This window comes from Cicer arietinum, chromosome 7 (assembly GCF_000331145.2).
Source record: "Cicer arietinum cultivar CDC Frontier isolate Library 1 chromosome 7, Cicar.CDCFrontier_v2.0, whole genome shotgun sequence".
In the NCBI taxonomy this organism is placed as follows: domain Eukaryota; kingdom Viridiplantae; phylum Streptophyta; class Magnoliopsida; order Fabales; family Fabaceae; genus Cicer; species Cicer arietinum.
This window is the reverse complement of record NC_021166.2, coordinates 49,363,281-49,371,967: the sequence shown is the minus strand read 5'-3', so window position 1 is coordinate 49,371,967 and position 8,687 is coordinate 49,363,281. Positions and strand designations below refer to the sequence as shown.

Below are 8,687 nucleotides of genomic sequence, written 5' to 3'. Positions count from 1 at the left end.
GATAACCAATGGTTCATCACAAGCAATCTATAAATTCCCTTTGACCGTGTACTAAGTATTTTGATCATTACACCAAACTCAACCATTTGCAGCATATTTTTATAAAACAAAGTTACCCAACAATGCAACAAACTACTTTAACAACTTATCTCCCCATTGAAATAAAACACACATCTACTGCCACCCTACACCTAATATATACTTATGTCTTGGATACGTTATATAATTGGAGAAATATATTTCTCAACTGAGATCACTTGGAGAGATATCCCACTAGTATAATTGTAAAATTAAGAAAATAAAATAAAAATGGATAGAATCATTGTACCGGGTGATTTAATTTGTTTGAGTTTGAATATATACATATAACATTTTTTATGTAATGACTATATATAACATTAAGTGTTTAATAAATGTGCATTGTCATAAGACAATAATTTTACATTGAAATCTAATGAATGGTTTTTATTTTGTCATATTTTACCATTAAAGTGAAGTAAAGTAGTTTGATGTGATGAAATATATAGATTCTATTGGATGTTAATTTTACACTATCAAGGCATATTTCATTTTCTCCTAGTAAAAAATAGTCGAGATATTTTTTTTTGCATTATTATCCGCAATGAAATGGAAGATGAATTTTTAACTCATTGTTTGTTAACTTAACATATACATTAAGAAAAATTGTTAAAGCATTTAGTATAAATTCAATTATAGTAATTTTTTTTACATACATAAAAAACATTTAATATTTTGATAGGTGACTAATGTAATTAATGTTTAGAAGATTTAAATATGAATATTCTCTTAAAAATTTATAGATATATCGTTAACATTTTTCTTAATTTATACAGTGCACTCTTTGCGCTGTCCATTCTTGACTCCGCCCTTGTCCAACCTCGATTTGATTCCTCATAATTGATTCCACGATGACATATTTATTTAAAGTTATGTTGAACAACCTGCTAAACTTAAAGAGTAGCTTAGAAGAATGGAAAAATGTAAAATGAAATGAAGAAGACAAAAAAATATAAAAAAATTTAAGTTGATTATTCACCTTAGACTTAGAGATATATATAATAAAAAATAAAGTATAGACACAAATGATGGACCAAAATTTAAGTTATAACGAATTTTAACATGCTGATGCTATTCTCATCAATATACCCTTTAAGTCATAACATAACAAGTTTCTATATAATATTAAATAAAAAATAAGGTTTTTTTTTAAGGAATGTATTGCTTTTTAATTGCATGAAAAAAAATTAAACCCAGGGGTAACTAATTAAATTATTTGGGAATTAGATTGCTTCAAACATGTAGTCTTCAATGTCAATTAATTAAAGCCAATGCAATCAATTTCATAAATAAAAAATAATAATATAATATCACCTTTTTAAAAACTAAAGCTTTCTCTTGCCAAAACAGAAGAAATCAAAGTAAAAACAAAAAAATAAATTCAATCGTCGCCTGAGAGATTCGAACTCTCGCGGGGAAACCCCATGTACTTAGCAGGCACACGCCTTAACCACTCGGCCAAAGCGACGATGATATTTGTTTTCCCTACGTCATATATATATCGAAATTATGTATCCCATAATAATATCTGTGTGTTAATAATCATGGGCCTTTAACGAGCCTGCATTCAGCCACTTGCTAGTTCCTACTGCTTGTTCTCGTTTAATTTTAACTTTTTCATTAAAATTACTACACATACAAAACAAAATATAATTACATAGTGGAAAAATATGTAGGTCATTTTAGTCTAGAAAATTATATTTTTAACTTTTTTTTTTATTTTGTTTAAATAAGTGATTTCACACATGAGTTTCTATGTTTTATGATAGACAACAAAGAGTTCCAATTAATCCAATGATTTTTTTTTTTTTTTTTTTGTAGTTGCTCTGCCTTGCACCCTCACCAAAACTACTTAATCATCAATTCTTAAAGAAAGTTCTACCACAAAGCAACATGTAAGTCCCTTGTGGATACTAATTTATTTTGAAATATAAAAGGTTGGTGCTTGTAACTTAAAGAATGTAGCTATTTTACATAATTGAATGTATAGATGTGGTAATAAACATGTGATAATTTTGCAATTTTACATGTGAATGATGAGTTTGCTTAAAGGAATTTTTTTTATTGTTTGACATGTTCTTAATATCATTGTTTGATTAATGCGCCAAGGTAACAATGAAAAGTTAATATTGTGTCCAAAGATAGAATGTTTATGGATTTCCAATATCTTGAAATGGGTTTTACCTTTATTTGAATTGAGTATTACTTTTATTTTAAGGTTTATTCGAGCATGTTTTGTTTGTTATTTCTCTATTCAGTTACAAATGAGCTTGTAAATATTAATGCCAACATTAACTCTATTCATTTTAACTCTTTAAACAAATATTTTAGTGGCTGCCATTTGAATCAATAGCTATAAGCTGCCTGCAACTAATCTTGCAATTTCTTTACTTTTTTATTTTAATTTTTCAAGCTAAAAAATTATCAAAAATAAAAACTATGGGACATAAACCTAATCCAGAAAAAAAATTATCCAAAAAATTCTTCAAATAATACAAATTTTCTTACTCTTGTACAGAAAATATATAATATAATTTTCTTTTTTTATTTTATTTAGTTATTAGTCATATCTATCATTATTATTCTTTTACATAATAAATAAATAAAATTTATAATAAAATCAATCAAACAACAAATATTTTCTATCTAGATAATACGTGAGTTTTAATTTTTCAATTGTACCAATGGTTGATTCAATGAAAGTTTGCAATTAGGTACACAAAGTGTATAGAGAAAATTAACTAGTAAAAGTTTTGGTTCGTTATTGTAGAAGAGATTGGCAACTTAGTAATATTCAGCAACTTTTTTTTTTTTTTTACGTGCAATTTTATTTTTCTTCACATCAAATTTTAAAATCATATGGGTTTATGCGGTTGGCGTAAGTTTTACAAGCTAAATATTTTTCTTCGTAACTCTTTTTTGGTTGTGTGCAAACATCTTGTTTAGTATTTAAATATTATTTCAATGTATTGAGTTTATATCTATTTGAGAATAGTTGTAAAATAGTTATTAATATTATTTTAATCAATTAAAAAAGGCCTTAAATAAGTTCTTAAATGTGCAAAAATGTCATTACTATAATCTCTAAAATATATTATTAAAATATTATTTTCTCTTAAAATTTTGTGAACTAAATTGATCAATAAATAATATATTTGCAATTAAAGTAATTAACTACAAATATTTGAGAATTACTAACATAAAACATATTTACATATATTTTTATAATTTTGATATATTCAAATATTATTGTGATTAAGGGCGGGAATAAGTCAAGTCAAACTTTGAAATGACTAAGTTTGTCCTACAATTAATTTTTTATGCTTGAGTTTGGCGTCTATCATATACTTTTTTTTCGGCTTGATCTCATTTTTAAAAGTCTGGTATAGCCTGAAAGTATATTTAAAAACATATTGGCTAAATTACATTTGCGGTACCTTAACTTAATTTCAGTTAACGTTTTGGTCTTTTATCTTGTTTTTCTTCCCGATTTGGTTATTTATTTTAATTTTAAGTGACAATTTGATATTTTATGTTTTAAATGAAAATTTTGATGATTTTTTTTTTGAACTTTTATAAAAAAAAAAAAGACAACATTGTTGATATTTTAAAACATAAAATATCAAATTATCACTTAAATTAAAATAAAGGACCAATTCAAAAAAAAAAAGATAAAAAACTAAAACGTTAACTGAAATTAAGTTAAGGGACCGCTGGTGCAATTTAGCCAAACATATTTCACCTGAAAGCATTTAAATAGTATATTTTATATTTTTTAAATAGAGTAAACTATAACTTTATATATAAGAAAAGCTAATGAAATAATAAAATTAAAAAAAACTTATAAAATTATATTTTTTTTATTCAATAAATACTAAATTATTAATATATTCTAATATTTTTATTAAATATTTCATGTCAAACCAAGCTTTAAATAAATCAAAACATAAACCTTTAATGAACGGTCTAAGAAATTGTCACTCGTAACTGTGATAGTCTCCCGTGCATTTAAACACACACAATATCTATGTAATGTACCTAATTAGTTTTTCTCTTGTTTGAATGTGGGTCACTACTCTTATCTTCTATGATGTCTTAGAGAGTATGCTATATCGATACTTGGTACTAATACCAGTACAAGATACAATATTTATAAATAAAAAAAAATCAACATATGGGTATGTGAATGAAAAACATTAATTTTGTTATATAAATTATTTAAGAGAGTTTTATTGTCCAATTCACAATACAAAATCACAATAAAAATTGAAAAAGTTAAAAATTATATTTTATTACAACAACAAACAAATTCAAATATGCAAATAGTATTATAATAATATTACTAGTGCACAAAATTTGACATTACTAATATTATATTACTTCTTCAGTTCTAAGTTATATGTCATTTTGATATTTTCACACAAATTAAGAAATGTAGTTAATATTATATAAAATAGATAAATTACAAGTTACTTTATAAAAATATCATCGATTAATGGTATGAGAAACATAAATTAAAAAGAATTGGAAAATAAAAATAAAGTAATAAATAGTAAAAGACATAATAATAAGAAAATAAGTATTAATTTTTTAAAAAGGAAAAAATATTAATAGTTCATTAATATTGTAAAACGACATATAATTTTAAGACAAATATATTTTACTAAAATGACATATAATTTAAAAATGAAATAAATTATATAAAAAAATCACTGATTTCACTTGCAACGAAAAAATAATATATAAAAAACCAACACATAAACATTCACTTATATATAGTTACACTTATTTTAAAAATATTTATCAAATATGTTTGTCAATTTTTAGTTTTCAAAATATATTTTGAAAATAAATTTACCAAACAATATTTTTTTATTTTTTCATTTCTAAAATAATGTTTAAAAAGTGAATCACCAAAAAGATTTTTTATAACATTTTTCTTAAAAACAATTTCTTAAAATTGATTTTAAAAATTATTTTCAAAAACTAAAAAGCAAAATCCAATCAAATAAGTCCAATTCTTTTGTCTTCTAAATTTTAGACTTGCATCAAAGAATATTGTATTTGCATCTCCTTCAGCTATCCACTGTAACCTTGAATTTTGTTTCAATAATCATTATTTCATCTCTGCAAGAAATTTCCTCCGATCAAGATCCTGCAGAAGTTCATCAAATAGATCGGACAATATTATTTATATTCAAATCGATCACACCGAATTATTCCACCACTTTAAGTTTTCTTTTAATAACTTAAATTTTAAAATCACTATTGTGACAAGGCTCATATTTTAGAAACCAAAATGGTCCTTTTCAAACATTTTAGCATAAGCTTTCATTTATATCGACTGTGTTTTCTCGGAGAAACAAATTTATCATTCGTTCTGTTTTATTTGACATTTTTATTTTATGTAAATATATGCATTACATAAATTACATGTTTTGTGTCGTATGGATATTTTTTTTTTACTCAATTTTCTAGTTTCGAAGAAAAGTCATTGAAAATTTAAAATTTGTAAGGTAAATAAAATATAGCCAATAAAAATTGTGCAGTTCAAATTCTGTTCCATATTAATTTAATCTTTATTAAGATTCATTAAATACTTATGCTAAAATATGAAAAATACAAATAAAAGCGCTAAATGTAAATAATATTTAGGATAAAACAATATGTTTTCGTTTATATAAATATCAAATTTAATTATAATTTTAATACTTTTATTTTCGTTTTCTATTTTAAAATCTAGTTTTTTGAATTCACACTTAATTTTTTTATTCAAAAGGTGATATGACAAAAGTATTTTATTGGTGTGGCCTAAAACATATATTATAAAGCCACATGGATATTCCACATTAATAATCTTACGTCAAGTCAATAAAATATTTTAATTTAAAGTAAAGATCTCTTTGATAATATGTAAATACATCTTTGGATGCTGTTTATATTTTGATATCTAACTCTAGTGTTCAAACGATATAAATTTTTTATCATAAAAAAAATGACTAATTTCATTTGCGACAGAGGCACGTTGCTTCCTGTAGGGCCCTAACCCTGCTAAAGTTTTGTTATTTTTTAACATTTATTAGAGATTAACCAATAGCAATCGACCAGCAGAAAGCATGAATCCATCAAAAATAGTAATACTACTATTAGATGAAACTATACTAATATTATTAATAATATGTATTTGGATAATTTAAAAAAAAAAATAGAAGCTAAAATTGAATAAATCCAATGCTTGGATCAAAAAGAGTGAAAGGAAATAGAGACACAATTTTAATTAAACTTAGAATATAAATAAATTTAATTTATATATACCATAAAGAAAAGCATCCAATCACATTTTAGAATTTGAATATTTGTAGAGATATGTTAGAAATTACAATAATAAAGTGGCATTATAATTAGGGTCATATAAATTTATGGTGCCGGCTTTTAAGTAGAGTCCTGATTTTGTGTGACTATATTCCGTTGTACGCAATAAAGGAATGGTATATTTGCGTGGCCTATATCATGGTACGTAAAGTTAGTAATAATAATAATAATAACAAATAATAAGAGTAGGTATAAATTGTAATGTTAATTTATTTGAACATGATTAGAAGTTTTTGATATGTTGTTATCAAATGTATACGGAACTGAGGGCGGTACTTCCTTTTTGTCACATTCTTCCTCATGCCATGCCAACCCTTCTTTCAACGTTTTTTACTCCTTTTTTATATGCCAGCTTTTTTCCTTACTCTTTGCAATTTTCTTTTGCTATAACTAAGGGAGGTTTTAACTACAACATAAGACAAATGGAATGCTTACTCCTATCCATCTTTAGATTCTCTACCACATATCCTACTCATTCTTATGGGGAAAATATACTCTCACTTGTTTGGTTACTTCTTTTTTATTCTCTTATTTTAATATGAATGGATTATATTAATATGAAGTTTGGTCGAGAGATAAGTAAAATTTATTAAAAATTTAATAGTCGTAATTTTAAATAATTAGTCTTTAACTAAATTTTATTGACCATTTGAATTCAATCATTTTACTTTTTTATTTGTTATTTTTTATAAGTATAATTATTATTTTTACGTATATTAAAAAAATAATTAGTGAGTTTAATATATCTATTTTATATTTTGATGTTTCAAAAAAAAATTAAATATAAGAATGTGATTAAAATTGACTATTTTTCATTTTTAAAAATAAATTAATGGTATTCATATGGGTTTTCTAAAAAAATAAAAAAAAAAATGTATTTAATTTAATAACTTAAAAGGAGAGTTCTGAATAGTCGTTCTTATATTGGATTTAACGTATTCTCACAAAATCGTGTTGTTAGATAAGAGGTTGTAATCTTTATAGAATCTTTTAAATCTATCTAATTTTAAAATTTTATCTATTTTTAATGTGGAACTTGAGTTATTTCTCATATATTTTCTTACATCTAGCACTATTGAATTTGATATGTGTATTTAAACGATGATTGATCTGATCGATGGATTCTCATACCATGTTAGGTACTCATCTTCAAAAAACTGACTTATAAGTGATAAGTATCATTTTTATAAAATCTTTTAAAGTTCTATCTTTATTCTATTTTTAATGGGGTACTAGAATTTTTTTTCGTTAATAAGAAGCATTTTAACTTATTAAAGGTATTTTTAGTAATTAATAATAAAATAAAATAAAAACACAAGAAAAACAAGGAAGAGACAGAAAAGTTTTTGTTAAAGTTATTTAACTTTTTTTTAGAATCCTCCCACACGTAACTAAGGGAATTAATCAATTTGGTGATTGTAGTATATTTAAATGTTGTCACAGTTTTTGTATGCTTATAGTTTCTGTTTTTGTGTATTTTTAAAGTAATACCTAAGCAACATTAAACATACAGCAGATTCAACTGAAAAGCCAATAGTCTTAATTACGCGGCATTTTTCCAAAACAAATAAATTAAATAAACAAATATGTGTTCAGGAAAGAATTTTTTATTCCATGGAACAAAAATGGAGTACTAGTAGTTATATAAATAAGATTTAATTGTAGTTTTGGTCCTTTTATTTTAGTTGAATTGCGAAGTAGTCCTCTTATTTTATTTCTTTCCAGTTTTGGTCCCTCAAACATAATTTTAGTTCAAAATTTGATGAAATTTCATATTTTTTTTTTTGTATTTATTTAAGTCACATAATGCCTCAAGACTTCATTCACAACCATTGTACCTAAAATTTATGATCATAAATGGTGTAGTATGGCTTAAAAAAAATGAAATTTCATCAAGATTTGGACCAAAATTCTGTTTGGGGACCAAAACCGAGGAGAAACAAAATGGAGAACTACATTCGCGATTCAGCTAAAATAGGGGGACCAAAACTGCAATTAAACTATAAATAAATTAAGTTAAAAATAAAATATGTTTTAGGGAAGAGTATTTTATTCTATTGAGGAAACATTAATTATTTTGGCCGTTCGATATCTGCAATAATTCCTATAAATAGATCACTCTTAGCGTGTGACCTTTCATAGCCCAAAGGTAACATTATAAACTTTCTTGGTCTATTTGCCAAATTAAAATTGTAAAAAAAAAAATGTATTTGCCAACTTTGATTTTGATTGGAAAT

The 8,687-nt window shown here is 24.2% G+C and overlaps 1 non-coding gene across 1 annotated transcript; it reads right to left on the bottom strand.

Moving 5' to 3' along the window:
• Positions 1–1,464: 1,464 nt before the first annotated feature.
• TRNAS-GCU (transfer RNA serine (anticodon GCU)) lies at positions 1,465–1,546 on the bottom strand. The gene has a single exon. It is a non-coding gene; the product is annotated as a tRNA-Ser (tRNA).
• Positions 1,547–8,687: the final 7,141 nt, after the last annotated feature.